Source organism: Schistocerca gregaria, chromosome 1, assembly GCF_023897955.1.
Source record: "Schistocerca gregaria isolate iqSchGreg1 chromosome 1, iqSchGreg1.2, whole genome shotgun sequence".
NCBI classification, from domain to species: Eukaryota; Metazoa; Arthropoda; class Insecta; order Orthoptera; family Acrididae; genus Schistocerca; species Schistocerca gregaria.
Window position 1 is genome coordinate 1,149,027,320 of NC_064920.1, and position 20,458 is coordinate 1,149,047,777.

A 20,458-nucleotide genomic window follows, 5' to 3' on the forward strand; every position below is an offset into this window, starting at 1 on the left:
AACAGCACCGACGTGCACGGCTAGGCTGGTGCCGTCAGAGGTTCACTTCAGCGATGAAAACAGATTCTGCCTGCACAAAAGTGATGCTCGTTAGCCGTGCTGCGGCTCGCACTGGTGCCGTTGGTAGGTTGGCATCGTGTAATAGCGATAGTGGTGTCTCGTTTTCTTCTTGTGTTTACTGGCGCCACTACGTTTGCTAGCGTCATCTGCCCGTGAGTGGCAGCAGCACGGTTATCGATATTTAGTACGGTATTACTATCTTCGGAGGCACGTCAAGTGTTTTCTGAGTCGGTGTGTGTCAGCCAGTTCGTTTGGGATGGGGCAGCAGTGAGGTCCGACAGCATGAGGACATGCCAGGACTGCAGGTGGCGCGCAGTCTCTCCCTGATGTTATTCAAACTGTATATTGAGCAAGCAGTGAAGGAAACAAAAGAAAAATTCAGAGTAGGTATTAATCCATGGAGAAGAAATAAAAACATTGAGGTTCGCCAATGACATCGTAATTGTGTCAGAGACATCAAAGGACTTGGAAGAACAGTTGAACGGAATGGATGGTGTTATGAAAGGAGGATATAAGATGAACATCAACAAAAGCAAAACGAGGATAATGGAATGTAGTCCAATTAAATCGGGTGATGCTGAGGGAATTAGATTAGGAAATGAGACACTTAAAGTAGTAAAGGAGTTTTGCTATTTGGGGAGCAAAATAACTGATGATGGACGACGTAGAGAGGATATAAAATTTAGACTGGCAATGGGAAGGAACCCCCCCCCATGAACCATGGACCTTGCCGTTGGTGGGGAGGCTTGCGTGCCTCAGCGATACAGATGGCCGTACCGTAGGTGCAACCACAACGGAGGGGTATCTGTTGAGAGGCCAGACAAACGTGTGGTTCCTGATGAGGGGCAGCAGCCTTTTCAGTAGTTGCAGGGGCAACAGTCTGGATGATTGACTGATCTGGCCTTGCAACATTAACCAAAACGGCCTTGCTGTGCTGGTACTGCGAACGGCTGAAAGCAAGGGGAAACTACAGCCGTAATTTTTCCCGAGGACATGCAGCTTTACTGTATGATTAAATGATGGTGGCAACCTCTTGGGTAAAATATTCCGGAGGTAAAATAGTCCCCCTTTTGGATCTCCGGGCGGGGACTACTCAGGAGGATGTCGTTATCAGGAGAAAGAAAACTGGCGTTCTACGGATCGGAGCGTGGAATGTCAGATCCCTTAATTGGGCAGGTAGGTTAGAAAATTTAAAAAGGGAAATGGATAGGTTAAAGTTAGATATAGTGGGAATTAGTGAAGTTCGGTGGCAGGAGGAACAAGACTTCTGGTCAGGTGATTACAGGGTTATAAACACAAAATCAAGTAGGGGTAATGCAGGAGTAGGTTTAATAATGAATAGGAAAATAGGAATGCGGGTAAGCTACTACAAACAGCATAGTGAACGCATTATTGTGGCCAAGATAGAAACGACGCCCACACCTACTACAGTAGTACAAGTTTATATGCCAACTAGCTCTGCAGATGACGAAGAAATTGAAGAAATGTACGATGAAATAAAAGAAAGTATTCAGATAGTGAAGGGAGACGAAAATTTAATAGTAATGGGTGACTGGAATTCGAGTGTAGGAAAAGGGAGAGAAGGAAACATAGTAGGTGAATATGGATTGAGGCTAAGAAATGAAAGAGGAAGCCGCCTAGTAGAATTTTGTACAGAGCACAACTTAGTCATAGGTAACACGTGGTTTAAGAATCATGAAAGAAGGTTGTATACGTGGAAGAACCATGGAGATACTAAAAGGTATCAGATAGATTATATAATGGTAAGACAGAGATTTAGGAACCAGTTTTTAAGTTGTAAGACATTTCCAGGGGCAGATGTGGACTCTGACCACAATCTATTGGTTATGACCTGTAGATTAAAACTGAAGAAACTGCAAAAATGTGGGAAATTAAGGAGATGGGACCTGGATAAACTGAAAGAACCAGAGGTTGTACAGAGTTTCAGGGAGAGAATAAGGGAGCAATTGAATGGGGGAAAGAAATACAGTAGAAGAAGAATGGGTAGCTTTCAGGGATGAAGTAGTGAAGGCAGCAGAGGATAAAGTAGGTAAAAAGACGAGGGCTGCTAGAAATCCTTGGGTAACAGAAGAAATATTGAATTTAATTGATGAAAGGAGAAAATATAAAAATGCAGTAAATGAAGCAGGCAAAAAGGAATACAAACGTCTCAAAAATGAGATCTACAGGAAGTGCAAAATGGCTAAACAGGGATGGCTAGAGGACAAATGTAAGGATGTAGAAGCTTATCTCACTAGGGGTAAGATAGATACTGCCTACAGGAAAGTTAAAGAGACCTTTGGAGAGAAGAGAACCACGTGTATGAATATCAAGAGCTCAGATGGCAACCTAGTTCTAAGCAATGAAGGGAAGGCACAAAGGTGGAAGGAGTATATAGAAGGTTTATACGAGGGTGATGTACTTGAGGACAATATTATGGAAATGGAAGAGGATGTAGATGAAGACGAAATGGGTGATACGATACTGCGTGAAGAGTTTGACAGAGCACTGAAAGACCTGAGTCGAAACAAGGCCCCCGGAGTAGACAACATTCCATTAGAACTACTGACGGCCTTGGGAGAGCCAGTCATGACAAAACTCTACCAGCTGGTGAGCAAGATGTATGAGACAGGCGAAATACCCTCAGACTTCAAGAAGAATATAATAATTCCAATCCCAAAGAAAGCAGGTGCTGACAGATGTGAAAATTACCGAACTATCAGTTTAATAAGTCACAGCTGCAAAATACTAACGCGAATTCTTTACAGACGAATGGAAAAACTGGTAGATGCGGACCTCGGGGAGGATCAGTTTGGATTCCGTCGAAATGTTGGAAGACGTGAGGCAATACTGACCTTACGACTTATCTTAGAAGAAAGATTAAGAAAAGGCAAACCTACGTTTCTAGCATTTGTAGACCTAGAGAAAGCTTTTGACAATGTTGACTGGAATACTCTTTTTCAAATTCTAAAGGTGGCGGGGGTAAAATACAGGGAGCGAAAGGCTATTTACAATTTGTACAGAAACCAGATGGCAGTCATAAGAGTCGAGGGGCATGAAAGTGAAGCAGTGGTTGGGAAAGGAGTGAGACAGGGTTATAGCCTCTCCCCGATGTTATTCAATCTGTATATTGAGCAAGCAGTAAAGGAAACAAAAGAAAAATTTGGAGTAGGTATTAAAATTCATAGAGACGAAGTAAAAACTTTGAGGTTCGCCGATGACATCGTAATTCTGTCAGAGACGGCAAAGGACTTGGAAGAGCAGTTGAACGGAATGGACAGTGTCTTGAAAGGAGGATATAAGATGAACATCAACAAAAGCAAAACGAGGATAATGGAATGTAGTCCAATTAAATCGCGTGATGCTGAGGGAATTAGATTAGGAAATGAGACACTTAAAGTAGTAAAGGAGTTTTGCTGTTTAGGAAGTAAAATAACTGATGATGGTCGAAGTAGAGAGGATATAAAATGTAGACTGGCAATGGCAAGGAAAGCGTTTCTGAAGAACAGAAATTTGTTAACATCGAATATAGATTTAAGTGTCAGGAAGTCATTTCTGAAAATATTTGTTTGGAGTGTAGCCATGTATGGAAGTGAAACATGGAGGATAACTAGTTTGGACAAGAAGAGAATAGAAGCTTTCGAAATGTGGTGCTACAGAAGAATACTGAAGATAAGGTGGATAGATCACGTAACTAATGAGGAGGTATTGAATAGGATTGGGGAGAAGAGGAGTTTGTGGCACAACTTGACCAGAAGAAGGGATCGGTTGGTCGGACATGTTCTGAGGCATCAAGGGATCACAAATTTAGCATTGGAGGGCAGTGTGGAGGGTAAAAATCGTAGAGGGAGACCGAGAGATGAGTACACTAAGCACATTCAGAAGGATGTAGGTTGCAGTAGGTACTGGGAGATGATGAAGCTTGCACAAGATAGAGTAGCAAGGAAAGCTGCATCAAACAAGTCGCAGGACTGAAGATCACAACAACAACAACACTCCAACAGGTTGAACTCGAAAGAAATGTGTGACTAATAGTCCAACAGATCCGTAAAACTACAGCCGACTCAATCGATTGCTTGTCTCCACTGTTCCTAATGACCTCAAAAGAACGAATCAATAATTTAACCTAAACGTAGAACTACAACCGAATGGGTCGTTATTTTCCGACGACCGTTTATTACCATTATTATCCAGGGGAAACGAAAACTGGGTTCTCTCTGACTGGGGAAAGCCTTCGATGAAGTTCTGCAATGGCACCTAATGGACACAATAATAAATCATGGCATGTCGGACCAAATCTGTGATATGCTTCAGATATTTCTGGCTGCTTCTGCACAACATGCCATAGTGAAAGTGATGATATCGCCGGACGTAAAAGAAATATATTTATTTTTACGCCAAGGCAGTCTTATGGGTTTGTTGCGATTTATGGTAGGATAACTGAAGGTAATAACGTCTTGCGTTCAGTTAATTAGCTCTATAGACATGCAAAACGACCAATTTTTTAGTGACTTATGCCCTAAAACCTCTCATATGGATTTCTTCCGTTATAATTGTCCTATATTTAGTATTTTGTAGATATAGTGTTTTTTGTAGGAAAGGCAAAACTGGTATTTGTAGGGAATACTGAAGGTAATAACGTCACCTCGACATTGTCTTACGTTTATGACACACGATGTACCATTCGTTAGCCAAAAATAAAAAACGCATAATTTTAAATAATAATGGAAATGATACATTCAACAGTTGGAGAAACGATGCTGAATTTAAGCTCAAAATGAATTTCTAATTCTGCCACTTCAATTTCAGTACAGCCAACTTCGCACGATATACACATCCCTAATTTTTTCACAGATTCATTATCACACCTTTCATGATACCATTTTTTGCGTTGTGTGCACTGAATCTAATCCGCCTTCCTTCTTTTTATCCTAGAAGTAGCCTCGATAGTCAGTACAGATTAGTATTACAGGATCTGGAGTTCGCTTTGATTGAGGATTCCATGCTAGCATTTGCAAGACCCTATGTTGATGGTGGTGACGAATTAGTATTGAACAACTGTATATTGAGAATTATTTCTCTGGAATACGAGCAAGTTTCCTAGCTTGCGCATTGCCTTCATCCTTGTTCAACTTGTCTCGAAGAATTCTTCGTGGGATGCTAAGTGTCCTTGAAGTCTCCGTGACAGTAATTCCATATTTAACTGTTTGACTGACCTTCCGTAGACCCTGAGGAGTCCATGTTGCAAGAGGATATTTGGCAGGGCTTACACATATCGTCACCTTAATTGTAAAAATACAGAAATGTACTGGAAAGTCTCCAGAATGAAATTTTCACTCTGCAGTGGAGTGTGCGCTGATATAAACTTCCTGGCAGATTAGAGCAGTGTGCTTGACCAAGACTCGAACTCGGGAGCTTTTGCCTTTCACGTGAAAGTTCTCTACACGAAGACGATTTATTTGTTTGTACTACAGTGCTCCGTTCATGGCAGTCTGCATAACTGGGCACTGAATTGCTGTGGAAGCACCCCAGAGGCCTGTGCAACCCAATGCTGTGTCGGACCGGCCTTGGCTAGCCAGCTGAGTTCCAATGATGTCATGATGGCTGCACCAGCGTTGCTCGGTACGAGCCAAGGGTGGCCAGCAGTGTCCTCGTCGCCCGCGTGGCTGACTCACGGCGACGAACAAGTGCCCGCTATCCGGCGTCCGAATCTGCTTCCCTCCCCTCGGGAAGTCTTTGGCATGTGTCGGGAGCCGAGACGACTGTCCACAGCAGCAAGCCGAAGAGTGGCCCGCCGCTGGCTGGCTGCAAACCCTGCGTCGGCCTCAGAGGGTCGAACCAATGACCCGCCGTGAAATGGGACGCGGGTGCCCTACCTGTTGCTGCGTGTAGTTAGGCGGTGTGACACGCCCCACCATACAAGAGAGCTGCCACACTTGAATGGATCTCGTTAGAAAATGGCACCTATTTATACTTGGCTGTGCGCATCTGTTTTCCCAAGTGCACCGCTTCGCATCACATATGCAAAACACTTAGATTGGACAGTGACCCCCTCTTCCCTGTGACTTGCGCCATGGAAACTGCTGTGTGCGCCGTCTCCAGCAGTACTACGCCCCTGTGGCCTCTATTTGCCTTCGCAACTACTGGTTTCCATAACTTACTGCAATCCCGGCCACACCTGGCTATAACTCATGCTCCAAATATAGCACAAAACTAACTTTCCCTATCCTGAACGGTGGTGTCGCTGCAATATTCTCGGCACATTCTTGACCCAGTGGGTCTTCGAATATTCAATTTCCTAAACGTCTCAAGAAAGAGATCGACAGGTAATGCAAAATGGCTAAACAGGGATGGCTAGAGGACAAATGTGGTGATGTAATGGTTTATCTCACGAGGGGTAAGATAGATACTGCCTACAGGAAAATTAAAGAGACCTTTGAAGAAAAGAGAACCACTTGCATGAATATTAGGTGCTCAGATGGAAACCCAGTTTAAAGCAACGAAGGGAAAGCAGAAAGGATGAAGGAGTATTTAGAGGGTCTATACAGGGGCGATGTTCTTGAGGACAAAATCGTGGAAATGGAAGAAGATGTAGATGACGATGAAATGGGAGATATGATACTGCGTGAAGAGTTTGACAGAGCACTGAAAGACCTATGTCGAAATAAGGCCCCGGGAGTAGACAACATTCCATTACAACTACTGACAGCCGCAAACCGCTACCATCTGGTGAGCAAGATGTATGAGACAGGTGAAATACCCTCAGACTTCAAGAAGAATATAATAATTCCGAGCGAAAAGGTAGCAGGTGTTGACAGATGTGAAAATGACCAAACTAACAGTTTAATAAGTCACAGCCGCAAAATACTAACACGAATTCTTTACAGATGAATGGAAGAACAGTTAGAAGCCGACCTCGGGGAAGATCAGTTTGGATTCCGTAGAAAAATTGGAACACGTGAGGCAATACTGACCCTACGACTTATCTTAGTAAATGGATTAAGGAAAGGCAAACCTACGTTTCTAGCATTTGTAGACTTAGAGAAAGCTTTTGACAATGTTGACTGGAATACTCTCTTTCAAATCCTAAAGGTGGCAGGGGTAAAATACAGGGAGCGGAAGGCTATTTACAATTTGTACAGAAACCAGATGGCAGTTATAAGAGTCGAGGGACATCAAAGGGAAGCAGTGGTTGGGAAAGGAGTGAGACAGGGTTGTAGCCTCTCCCCGATGCTAATCAATTTCTATATTAAGCAAGCAGTAAAGGAAATATAAGAAAAGTTCAGAGTAGGTATTAAAATCCATTTAGAAGAAATAAATACTTTGAGGTTCGCCGATGATATTGTAATTCTGTCAGAAACAGCAAAGAACCTGGATGAGCAGTTGAACGGAATGGACAGTGTGTTAAAAGGGGGGTATAAGATGAACATCAACAAAAGCAAAACGAGGATAATGAAATGTAGTCGAATTAAGTCGGGTGATGCTGAGGGAATTAGATTAGGAAATGAGACACGTGGAGTAGCAAAGGAGTTTTGCTATTAGTGGAGCAAAATAACTCATGATGGTCGAAGTAGATAGGATGTAAAATGAAGACTGGCAATGGCAAGAAAAGCGTTTCTGAAGAAGTGAAATTTGTTAACACTGAGTAGAGATTTAAGTGTCAGGAAGTCGTTTCTCAGAGTATTTGTATGGAGTGTAGCCATGTATGGAAGTGAAACGTGGGCGATAAATAGTTTAGCCAAATGAGAATAGAAGCTTTCGAAATGTGGTGCTACAGAAGAATGCTGAAGATGAGATGGGTAGATCACATTAGTAATGAGGAGGTACTGAGTAGAATTAGGGAGAAGAGGTTTTTGTGGCACAACTTGACTAGAAGAAGGGATCAGTTGGTAGGACATGTTCTGAGTCATCAAGGGATCACCAATTTAGTACTGGAGGGCCGCGTGGATTGTAAAAATCGTAGAGGGAGACCAAAAGATGAGTACACCAAGCAGATTCAGAAGGATGTAGGCTGCAGTAGGTACTGGGAGATGAAGAAGCTTGCACAGGATAGAGTAGCATGGAGAGATTCATCAAACCAGTCTCAGGACTGAAGACCACAAAAACAACAACGATTTCCGAAATGGAATGTCCCAAGGGAAGCTCTAGTTACTAAGTCGATTAACCCCGTCATGCGGCCATAACCACGTCGGGAATCTTTTCCCATGAATCAACTGAGTGCAAATGACATCTCCGTCAATGTATCATTCTCTTATGCCTTGTACACGCGATACTGCTGCCACCTGTATATGTGCGTTTCGGTTTCCCATGAATTTTTGTCACCTTAGCATGTACAGCTAAGCCGCAAAGCCACAGTTAAACCCAGGAAGACCTGTAGAAGAGCGACTGCCAGTTGACATTCAAGGAGAATATTTCTAACATAAGAGTAATTATTCCCTGATTACAGCCAGCGTACAATAACTCCACTGTTTGTGGTACCCTGCACGGGTCTAAGGAAATATGGCATACTTTTGTATAGAGGCATTATACGTTTTCAGTGTGATCTGAAGTCTCTGTTTTACTGCTGTATTTCACTACCAACTAACGGAAGATTTTTTCCTAGGTGCAATAACACCATGAAGCTACGCTTGTCTTTATTACTTGTATACATCAAGAACTTTAGAAAGAAATGTCGCTATGAAATAAACTTGTTGGTCGGAGATGGCTGATAATTAGCAGCGCTTCGCAATTACAGTCAGGCGCAAAGAAAATTATGCGGGGCTTATTAATCCCGGATCTGGGTAGTATTAATAATTTCAGCACTCTCCTACCAAATGGGTGTGCTGTTTCGCACGATACCAATTAATTTATTCAAATGAAAGTCAGTGGATGTTTCCGAGGGGGCGGGCAGCGCGGTGTGCAAAACGTTAGCTCTCGTTGATGATTTTTTGAGCAAAAAAAAAAAAAAGATACTGCAATTTCAGCTGCAGTTGTTTCCCCACAGATATTACAAAACGGCCCCACAGAGGAGGTTTTCGGGCGGCGTAATCTGGCCGCGATGCCAGATGAATCACTTTTATGCGCGTCTCTGGCGACAGCGTTCTGGCCAGCATCAATAATGGCGTCGCGCATTTGCGTAGATATTTGCTTACTTAATTCGGGCGCGCCGCTGTAGCGGATCCGCTGCGGATGGCCTCCCCAATTCCCCACCCCAGCCTCGCCTTCCCCCCTCCGCAACCCTGACAAAGTCTTCTCTTTATATCTGTTACGGCAATCAAATTCAATGCAAAAGTATGCAAATCCGTCGAGGCCGCGCTTTCACCACGAGTATCTCGTGCGTCCACGGTCTTCTAGCGATGTGTCCGTACACGTGTGTGTGTGTGTGTGTGTGTGTGTGTGTGTGTGTGTGTGTGTGTGTGTGTGTGTGTGTGCGTGTTGTGTGTGCACTCGCACGTCAGCGATATGCTAACAGAGGGGCTGTTTAGTAACGTTCAGAGAGACAAGGGTCTGTTGTGAGAAGCGGTTACTAAATCGGTTTATGAATAAACAACAGGCTAGCTAAATATTTGTTAATTCTTTGTTGAACAGCGGCGTAAAGGACTTATCGGTTGGGTGGGTATCAGAATAAATTGAAGCACGGACTGTACAACTACTGTCGCTCGCAAATGCCACACTTGAATTATGAAGGAAGCGAAATAAATTTAGTGTGACAACTATAATATTACCTGACTGTCGCTTTCTAGGAGGTGATTTTCGCCTATACTTGTTCGTAAATATCGATTAATACTATATTTTTCAGAGAAATAATTATCTACACTTAAATGTCAGATTCATAGAATCAAACTTCCTTCGGTTTCGCTTTACATACAAGATAATGTTTATTCATTTTCATTTGTGAGTGAATAGGAAATACGTCTTCGTATGATTCTGAAACGGAAAGAATACTTTCTGAGTAGTGGAAACGCCGAAATTTTGTATACAGTACACCTATAACACTAGCCTGTTATAAGTCACTCTTCCCTAACAACCGAACCTTTAGTCCTGTCAGAGGAAAGGCCACGTAAATCGCCAACTTGCCACATATTATGCACAAGCGTAGCGTGAAAGGAGCTAACTTTAGGCTCTGAAAGGATTTCGAATTTTAGCTGTGCACGTATCTAAGGGCAAAGGTATGGGCCTATAGTTTGAAATGTGGTGAAATTAACGGTCGCCAGCCCTATTAGGCACATTAACTTGGAAATTATGTGCAAGAAAATTGAACATTGGTTATTAAAGTTAATTTCGTTGATATTCCCCTTTGAATAGCACATAGGACACAAACTGTCACTGGGCACTCTGAGCTGTATGTACCAGCAGTTATCAATAACGCACACACCAATAATTTTTTAAAATAAATTTGCACCAAGCTCATTACAGATACAGTCAAGGTCATTTCTTAAACCAATACTGAAATGTTACTGCATGTAGTGCAGAACTAAATTTGGACTTGAGGGGCTTCTATCTTAACTGACACGAAAAAAAACACATATAAAGATAAATAATATCATAAATACACTGTTTATACTCCTTTACTATATCAGTATTCCTTAACAACAGTAATAGTTTATTTATCTTTGTAATATGTAGAGAATATCATGGGGGCCCATAAACTAGTATAGTGTCACTAGTCAAGCTATACGATTATATCAGTAGAAAAGACTAAGTCAAGCAAAGCTAATCATTCACTTCACTTGGCGTAGTTCATAATTCACTTTGCAAGACAAAAAAATCAACACTGAGCTTGATTAACTTTGAAAAAGGAATCATTTATGATAGAAATCAAGACCACGCTAATTTTAAAATGAGCTTAACTTATTTGCCCTTTTTTTATCAGCTGTGAACCAGGTATCTTAGACAATAACATGTACACAACCTAGCACTATATTCCCGCAAAAATATAATTTGCAATAAACTAAGAGTACTTTAGTAGAATCCTATCTAACTTCACTTTTGCCGTCCTAACTTTAACCTTTACTACTCCTTTTACTTTAAGCAAAAAACCACTTTTAAACACATGAATGTAAGAATTGTTCATTTAAATCAGGATACTCGGTTTCAGTAGCACTTGCGTGAGGACCCTGCATAGGTTCGTTCGTGATCAGGATTGAAAATACGGTTCCGGACACGAATTTATATTTTAAGTGATTATTATTGAAACAACACAAAAATTACCTCGTCCCTGCCCATGTACATTACTTAACTGAATGTATGAAGTTTTTGAAGCAGTGGCGAAGATTGGTGGCCGGTGACATGGCGGTTAACTGTACTCACGGCTCTTGATGTACGAATGCTCTATAAAATCCTTTCCTGGCGTCATATTTTCAAAATATTACACCCATTCCATTATGCCGTGAATACCAAATAATAGCCAGGTCCACATCTGAGGCCAATTCCTTGTAATGTCGATTCCAATTGTCTCTCTTAGCTCTGTCGACGTGTACTCTGCTAAGGCTAGCCACATATTGTTTGTCGTTCACACAAAGGAGCCGTTCATTTCCACCGGCAAACTCAGCTTTTACATTGCGCCATGTCACTTCCGTTGCGGAGCGCTTCCCTACGCCATTTTTGTGTTACAAATGCAAGTGCCCTAAGCATGAACCAGCTTTCAACAAACATTGTCTTTTTTATAATCATACCCATACTATAATAATTTATCGTTTTAACAATTATTGTACATTTTTTCATATATACATAACAAAACGCTAAATTTTCTGTCACAAATTAGTAACTTTAACTAACACAGAATACACACTCCATAATTGCAGATACACAGTTATATAACATGAACATACTTCTGACAGATATAAGTGTTATACACCCATTGGTCAAAGTTATTGTGGCATTGTACTCATTCCCCATATCTGCCATTCAAAAGTACATACGGCCCTGACTTAAATTTTATGGATGGAAACGCCTGATAGCTTCAAACAGCACAGGTGGGGGAACTCTAGGAACGAGAGGATATTCGGCAAATGGACTGACCTGGCCTTTCTGCTCACTTAAATCCCATCTATCACGTATGGAATGCTTTGGGGAGATTGGAGAACGTCCTCAGGCTCTAGCGACTATCTAGCGCTTCTCAACCTCCTTGGTGGCCGATGGGAACCCTCTACTACAAGAGCTCGGTACGAATCTCGCAGCCTTATGACAACAAGTTGCAGAACACACATTGCCGTCGGTGGTGATCACACGCTCTATTAAGAACCATGTCGCGCCATTTGTAACGTCCTGCGGACCATCTTAAATCACGGTGGCTTCAGAGTAATTACTTATTTTGACTGGGACAGTAGTTTAAGTTCGTCTCGTTGCGTTTTCTTTCATGAGTATGAAAAGACAGTCCTAGGTTGCACAATGCTCTTTACAGGCTCAAAAATGACTCAATTCTACCAGTAGGGCATCCTCAGGCTGTCTGGATGTACAATGAAAAACGGACATAAAACGTAATCGGGCGTGGTCCTGTCTTTAGCTACTACGCACCAAAGTGAAAACAATAACCGTAAATATGTAAGTCATAAAAGATGGGAAACCACAGTAAACATGTAAGGCATAAAGGATTGAAAACCACATAAAAATGTTACAATTACTGCAAAGACGCAGTCTTCAAATACGCCTAAAATACCCGGTAGATGATTGAGAAGAATACCATGGAAGAAGATGGAAAATCCACCGAAAATGAACCTATAGAAAAATATTTGTTAAGTGTAACCGTCGGTTTACTTCATGCGATGTGGGTAATCTGTCATAGCAGTGCAGAGTGAGACCACGTTCATAAACTGTAAACGAAGTGCCGGTGGCCCTTCGGTGATCGCCCATTGTATACGCAGTAATGATAGAACCAGAAGCGACTGACGGCGATAGTACAGATAACCGGCACTAAGTGGCGCCACACGCTAGTACAAGAATCAATGAAAAATATTTGTAAGAGAGACTTAGAAATTCTCATAAGCGAGCTATAGACACTTCAAACACGAAATAACTTGAATAGATGTTATTACAAAATCCTGTTCAGTACCAGAAACGTGGGACTCGAGTAAGCGAGCGTAGCACAATAAAATAGGATAGATTTAGTAATGGAAGAAGAAATGTGGCAGAGGTGCGTAATACAGCAGAGTCCGGATGCTGACAAACAATAAGAACATAAAGTAAACGGAATTTTACAATATAACATCCAGACAGAGACCTAACCAATCAAAAATTTAATCTAAACTATGCACTAGGCTAAGAGTTAGAAGGAGCGTAAAAGGGAACAATTAGCAGTAAATAATTTAAAAAGTTTTATGCAGGAAGATTAAAACTAAAAAAGGTCTCTAATTTTCAAGAGCATATAGCCCGAAACACAATTACTTTCTAATGCTAGAAGTGGCATACACTTCTGGTATCATGAACAGGAATTTTCAGCATAAAACAAGACTAAACTGGAAAACTCAAATATTCTGTAAAATGTAATGTAACTATAAAAATAGATTTTTTATAGTAAAACCATAATATACAACTATAACAAGCCGTATACATTAAAAACAATACCTGTATAATGAAATGTTATGCACAGAGGTACATGCTGGGAGACATAAAACAAATGCTCAAATGTGTGTGAAATCTTCTGGGACTGCTAATGCCATCAGTCCCTAAGCTTACACATTACTTAACCTAAATTATCCTAAGGACAAACACACACACCCATGGCCGAGGGGGGACTTGAATCTCCGCCAGGACCAGCCGCCCAGTCGATGACTGCAGCGGTCAAGACCGCTCGGCTAATCCCGTGCGGCTGGGAGACATATTAGTAAAATTAAGTAAAATGACTAAGGAGAAAGGGAACCTATGATTCCGACGAATATATGGGCCCATACGAATAGTTTATAAGCTGAAATTACCATAAGACTCTACTGTGAATAGCAAGATAAAACAAGATGAATTACAAATCACAGAATTCACCAAAGGAAACTGTGTAGTTGGAAAAACAGGACTTTAAGGTGAAAACAGAAAGAGATATAAACATAAAACAATACTTATTCATAATAAATCATTGGAGGAACCCCAAAACTCTTCAAAGAATAGGAACATAGAGCCGTGGAATACTTGTTCCTTACTGGCCAATCGGTCATTGCGTAAGACATCCTTAATAGCATTTGAGTGTTCACGGATTTCGGTTTCTTCCAGAAGGTTAAGTCTTCTCCCTTTGTGAGCGCGATGTAAAATCAATGTGGAACGCCAATAAAAAGCATTGTACAACTCAGGACTGTCGTATAATATAAGGTTTCTGTACCAACGTGCCACAATGGATTGAAATAAATTTTATGTATTTCTTTCAGGTACCTTCTACAGTTTACTGCAGCACTTTTTTCTGTCTATAGTCCAAACTTCATCGAGCAATGTTACTTGACAGTGATACATCATATGAAGTTACTTTCCTCATTAAGTATAGCACACCATCATATTATGTAAAAGTAACAAAGGAAGATTTCGTTTGGATCAAAGGAATTCCAGAAGAATTTGATTAATAACTGTAAGTATAAATGATACGTTTACTAGCCTTTACTAGCCTACATGAGTCCTCATAGCATGACATATTCAATTCAGTTTCATAATGAGTAATCGGAATACTGCGTTCCCATTACGGGTCATAGGTTTTGTTCCAAAAAAGAACAGCATAGAGACAGAGATGATGACAATTCCTTCAGCACCTGACCATCATTGCAGGACAATGCTCAATTACGTAGAGTGCAAGAAGTTATTTGTTTGACTGATGGGGTTCCTAAGTACTATACCACCCACTGCACTCCCCTGACTTAAGCCCTCGTTAGTTCAACTCGATTTATAATCTGAAGGAAACGCTTCACGGCATCCGCTTCAGAACTGCGACAAATTCGTCGGGCAATAGACCGCGCCGCTGTAGCTGTCAACACCACTGGCACTTCTAAGAGTATCCTACGACTTCCACATCGCTGGGAACGGCTTATACACAATGCTGGTGACTACTTTGAAGGTTAGGAAAACTTTGAAACACGTATCAATTTCGTACGGGCTGTTAATAAATAGTTGCCACTATTAAAGATCCAACCCCTGTAAAAATGAAGGGTGGAGGTTACCATTTGAAGATTGTTGACAGGATAATACTTTTCTATAAGTAAAGATAATAATATTTTGCATCACTTGGACATATATTTATGATAAAGCTAGATACTTCTTGCATCGACCACATCTAATTCCTCCATCACTGTGGAATCTCCACACCACGTATTCCCAACAGACATAGGACGTTTTCCTTCGACGTCGGGACACCGAACAACACTCCTTCAAAGGCAGCGCCAGAAAGCAAAATAGTGAATTTTGTATGAAACAAGGACGGCCTCGTGGCTTTCCATTGGTCGACTCCCCAAAGATGCGATTATCGGCACAGTGGCCATGTGAAGTGGTTGCTCTACAAACATTTATCTATCGGTCCATCAAAGATGATTATTGAAATGGTAGCTGCCGCGATACGCTGAATGTAAAATATAATGGTCGAATGAACACGAAAATGTTAAAACTGTAGAAGAATATCCTTACGATTCGTCTGTTACGAGATGTGAGAGCACATTTTAAACTCGATCGTTACGACATACGAGACAGGAAGGAATATTCTCCCAAAATTACAGAACGTGTGTTAGATAAACAATTCCGCTGCGACATTTTAAAAATAATATACGCGAAGAGACACATCTGATGCCACAAGTATTCAAATAGAACTCAACATCGTATCAAGTTATCGACTGATAATAAATAAAGGAACATACGTAGAATTTCAGTAAATACTTGTATATGATTAGGTAAAAGAACTTTTATAGATAACGCAATTTACGATAGACTATAGTGGATGAAAATCATTCAAGAAACATGGGAGTAGGATTTGACGAAATGTCGAGATTACTTTTGAAGGTCTCTCGACTATGCACTGTACAGTGGCTTGTCGAAACGATATGCAAACAGCAATACCAATTTGCCTGTCAGGTTGACAAGTGAGGTATAAAATTTAATGCTAGACTATAGTGGATGAAAATCATTCAAGAAACATGGAAGTAGGATTTGACGAAATGTCGAGATTACTTTTGAAGGTCTCTCGACTATGCACTGTACAGTGGCTTGTCGAAACGATATGCAAACAGCAATACCAATTTGCCTGTCAGGTTGACAAGTGAGGTATAAAATTTAATGCTGGTAAACAGTAAACGGTATTTCACCTCTTGATGCGTGTTACTTTCTACATGCTATTAGCCAAACGCTAGTCTTTCGCGCAATTTCTCATGTGTACTCGTATATCTTAATTTGATTTAAATATCATGCTTATGTAACTTTTCTGTATAAATCAGCTGTCTAATCAAAGTAGACCATCTAATCAATAGTGCCAGTCCGGTGCCGCGCGACTGCTACGGTCGCAGGTTCGAATCCTGCCTCGGGCATGGATGTGTGTGATGTCCTTAGGTTAGTCAGGTTTAAGTAGTTCTAAGTTCTAGGGGACTGATGACCATAGATGTTAAGTCCCATAGTGCTCAGAGCCATTTGAACCAATAGTTCCAGGACATGTGTTAGTGAAAGTTACGGTGGGGCGTACCAAACCTACGCCTTTCTAACAGCTCAAACTCTGCTGAAGACACTTTCAGTGAGCTGTCTGAATGTCTGTGGAGCAGTGGCAGTCCATTGTTTCGCAAGAGCCGAAAACAGAGATGGCAGTGATTTTGGACGCTGGGATCTGCGGAGAATTTGACATTCTAATTCTTCTAAAAGATGTGCTGTTGGGTTTGGGTAGCGACTATGGCAAGGCAGTCAGTTTGAGGAATGTTATTATCCATAAACCAATAAATTACAGATGCTGGTTGATGACAGCGTATATGTCATGATGTAAACATTCACCGCTCCCAAACTGTTCCTGAACAGCAATAAATGATGTAAAGTGTGTCCGAATTCTTCAACATTCTACGTTTCCTTTGGGCCAATAAGACGACCAAAGACTGACGACGAAGAACATCCCCATACGGATAAACCATACGCTGCGCGCTTCACTGTTGGCGCTACATATGAGCGCTTGTAATATTTTCCAGGAACTGACTAAAGCAATACCCTTCCATTCGATGGCCACAGGGTACAGTGTGTTTCACGATTCCAAATCTCTCGCTTCCACGCCAGCTCAAGTGTCGGTGAGCATTGTCTACAGAAACGTGAGGTTTATGCACCCATGCAAGATTACGTCACCCTAGTGATGCCCTTTGATGGAAGGAGAGAATGAACATACTGATGTGTACCAAAGGCTCAATAAAATTTCTGCTCTTAAATAATCGCACATTTCTTTTCCATATTTATACAATGAAGAGCCAAGGAAACTGGTACACCTGCCTTAAATCGTACAGGGCCCCGCGAGCGCCCAGAAGAGCCGCAACACGACATGGGTTGGACTCGATTAACGTCTAAAGTGTCCGCAGCGCGTGGTCTTGCGGTAGCGTTCTCACTTCCCGCGCACGGAGTCTCGGGTTCGATTCCCGGTGGGGACAGGGATTTTCTCTGCCTCGTGATAACTGGCTGTTGTGTGTCTTTCATCATCATTTCATCCCCACCGACACGCTAGTCGCCGAAGTGGCGTCAACTCGAAAGGCTGGCACCAGGCGAACAATCTACCCGACGGGAGGCCCTAGCCACATGGAATTTCCATTTCCAACGTCTAAAGTAGTGCTGGAGGGAACTGACACCATGAATCCTGCACAACTGTCCATAAATCAGTAAGAGTACGAGGAGCTAGAGATCTGAATAGCACGTTGCAAGCAGTCCCGAATATGGTCAATAATGTTCAGGAGTGGGTAGTTGGGTGGCCAGCGGAAGTATTCAAACTCATAAAGGTGTACCTGGAGACACTCTGTAGCAATCCTCGACGTTTGGGATGTCACATTGTCCTCATGGAATTGCGCAAGTCCTTCTGAGTGCACAATGGATGCATGTGATCAGACAGGATGCATAAGCACGTGTCACCTATCAGAGTCGTATCTAGACATATCAGGAGTTCCATATCACTCCAACTGCACACACCCCATACCATTATATAGCTTCCACCAGATTGAAAAGTCCCCTGCTGACATACGGGTTCCATGGATTCGTGACGTTGTCTCCATACCCATACACGTCCATCCGCTCGAAACAATGCGAAACAAGATTCGTCCGACCAGGCAACATGTTTTCAGTCATCAACAGCCCCATGTCGGTGTATCTCTGTATTTTAATAAGCATGCCTACAACAGTTTCTTTGGCATTTCAGGGTATGCCAGTTTCTTTTCTGGATTTCCTAAATCAAACTTATACATTTCCACCCTGGGTAGGAGACCGCACTACCCGTGAGATAATGTTCTTATCTATTTAGCTGTGCCAGCTGGGAGTTGTTTCTTTGAAATACTGAGGGTCTAGCAACTCAATTCGACAGGTAGATATATCCAAGTATTACTTTCACATATCTTTTGAGCACTGTCATTACAGACAATTTTCGCACACAGTGCCATGAGAAACTGTTGGGAGAATCCCTTCTCCTTCTTCTTCTTCTGCAGCTCTACAGCTCATGTTGTGCCTTGGCGTCTTCAACTACCTTCCATTTCTACTGGACCCTTGCTAGCATTTTCCTATTACAGAAGCTAATATTCCGATGGTCTCTGGCTCCGACGTTCCGTCTAGTTTCGTTCGTCCACATCCTCGCCGTCCACCAAGCTTTCTTTGTAATATATTTTTGTACTGCCCTATCATTAATCAGTGCCACGTACCCAGCCCGCCTCAGCCTAGATGACTTCACAGTTGTTATAATAGGCCGATACTTATACATGGTTTGAAACTCATGGTTGTATCTAGTCCTCCATCCTTCCTTTTCGCAAATTGGACCGATCATTCTCTTTGGTATCCTACACTCAAATCCATCCAGCGATTCAGTATCCTTCTCTGTCCAGGCCCCGGTCTCAGAGACATATGTAAGCACTGGTCTGATCATTATTTTACAATTGGTTAGTTCTGTGGTTATAGTCAGGAGCCTTCAAGCGAGAGGCTTTGTGAAGGGGAAAGAAGCTTTATTGGCTGCAATTAGTCTACGATTTGTAACATGTAAGGTATCATTTAGACTCTTTACAATCGAACCTAGATATTTGAAATGATCGACTCTTTCTGAGGTACAACTACTAAACGTTATTTCGGCTGGCAGATTCTCCCCGTGAGCTTTCCTAAGCTTCGTCTTACAGTAAATATCTGATCGATAAATAACTCACCGGGGATACATCCAAATTAGCGCGGCCCCATTTCTCTCTGTATTGCTGGAAGAAGTCGGTCGTATAGTATGTTAGAGACCATTTTATATCCCAGATTAAGCAGAGTGGTTTCCATATATTCACCGTATTCCATTAGGTCTCCTTTCTTACATGTAGGGCATTTAAGGTTTGAGACATTTCATCTTCTTTCCATATTATATTAACCAGTTTCAGTATGTTCCTTTGCGGTTCAGAGCCTCCTTGCTTAAAATGTTCTACTAGAATTACTTCCGTTCCTGCCACTTGTTGTTCTTTAATTTCCTCATTCCAATTCTCACCTCTTCTAAGTTAGATTGGTCCACACTGTTATCTGGCTCCTCTGGTATTTCTGGTACAACTGGTCTTGGATGAAGAAGTTTATCGAAGTAGCGACGCCACCTCTCCCATATCTCCTCTTCATTAATAACAGCACCATTCTCATCTTTTTCCTTGGATGGGTCTTTTCTTCAGTTCTCCGTTTTTCTTTATATTCTACCATTATCCGCCTGATACAATGCAGTTGTAAAGTCCTTCAGTATGCTTCATTTTTTTTCTTTTGTTACTGTTTTACATTTGATGTCGAAAGACGAGGTTCTTGTTTGCCTTACGCTGTTCCCAAGTTTCTTGATTTCTTCTATCTGCGGTGTATTTTTTACTATTTCCCGTTGGTCATCAATGTTGTTACGACCTCCAGTGTTTCCAAGGGCGTCAATTACTCTCTCCTGGTATCGTTCCCTTGCTTGCTCTGATTCTAAAGCTGGTGCTGTCCATGCTCCCTTACGCATTTCCTTGTATGGGGACAACGTGGATCCTACTAGCCTACCACCAAGTTTTTAGATGTTGCAAATAGAATCAATGTTGTGCCGTTGTCATTACTTACTGTATGTTTACTATAGACCGAGTATTGGTCTATGTATCTGTTCTCTTTCCACCCAGGCATTTAGGTTACCAGCTAGTACTTTTATATCATGACGAGGGCATTCATCATACGCACTTTCCAGAGATTCGTAGAATTTATCTTTCTGCTCGTCCTCTGTTTCTTCAGTTGGTGCATGGGCATAAATTATGGAATAATGGAAGAATTTCCCTTTTATCCT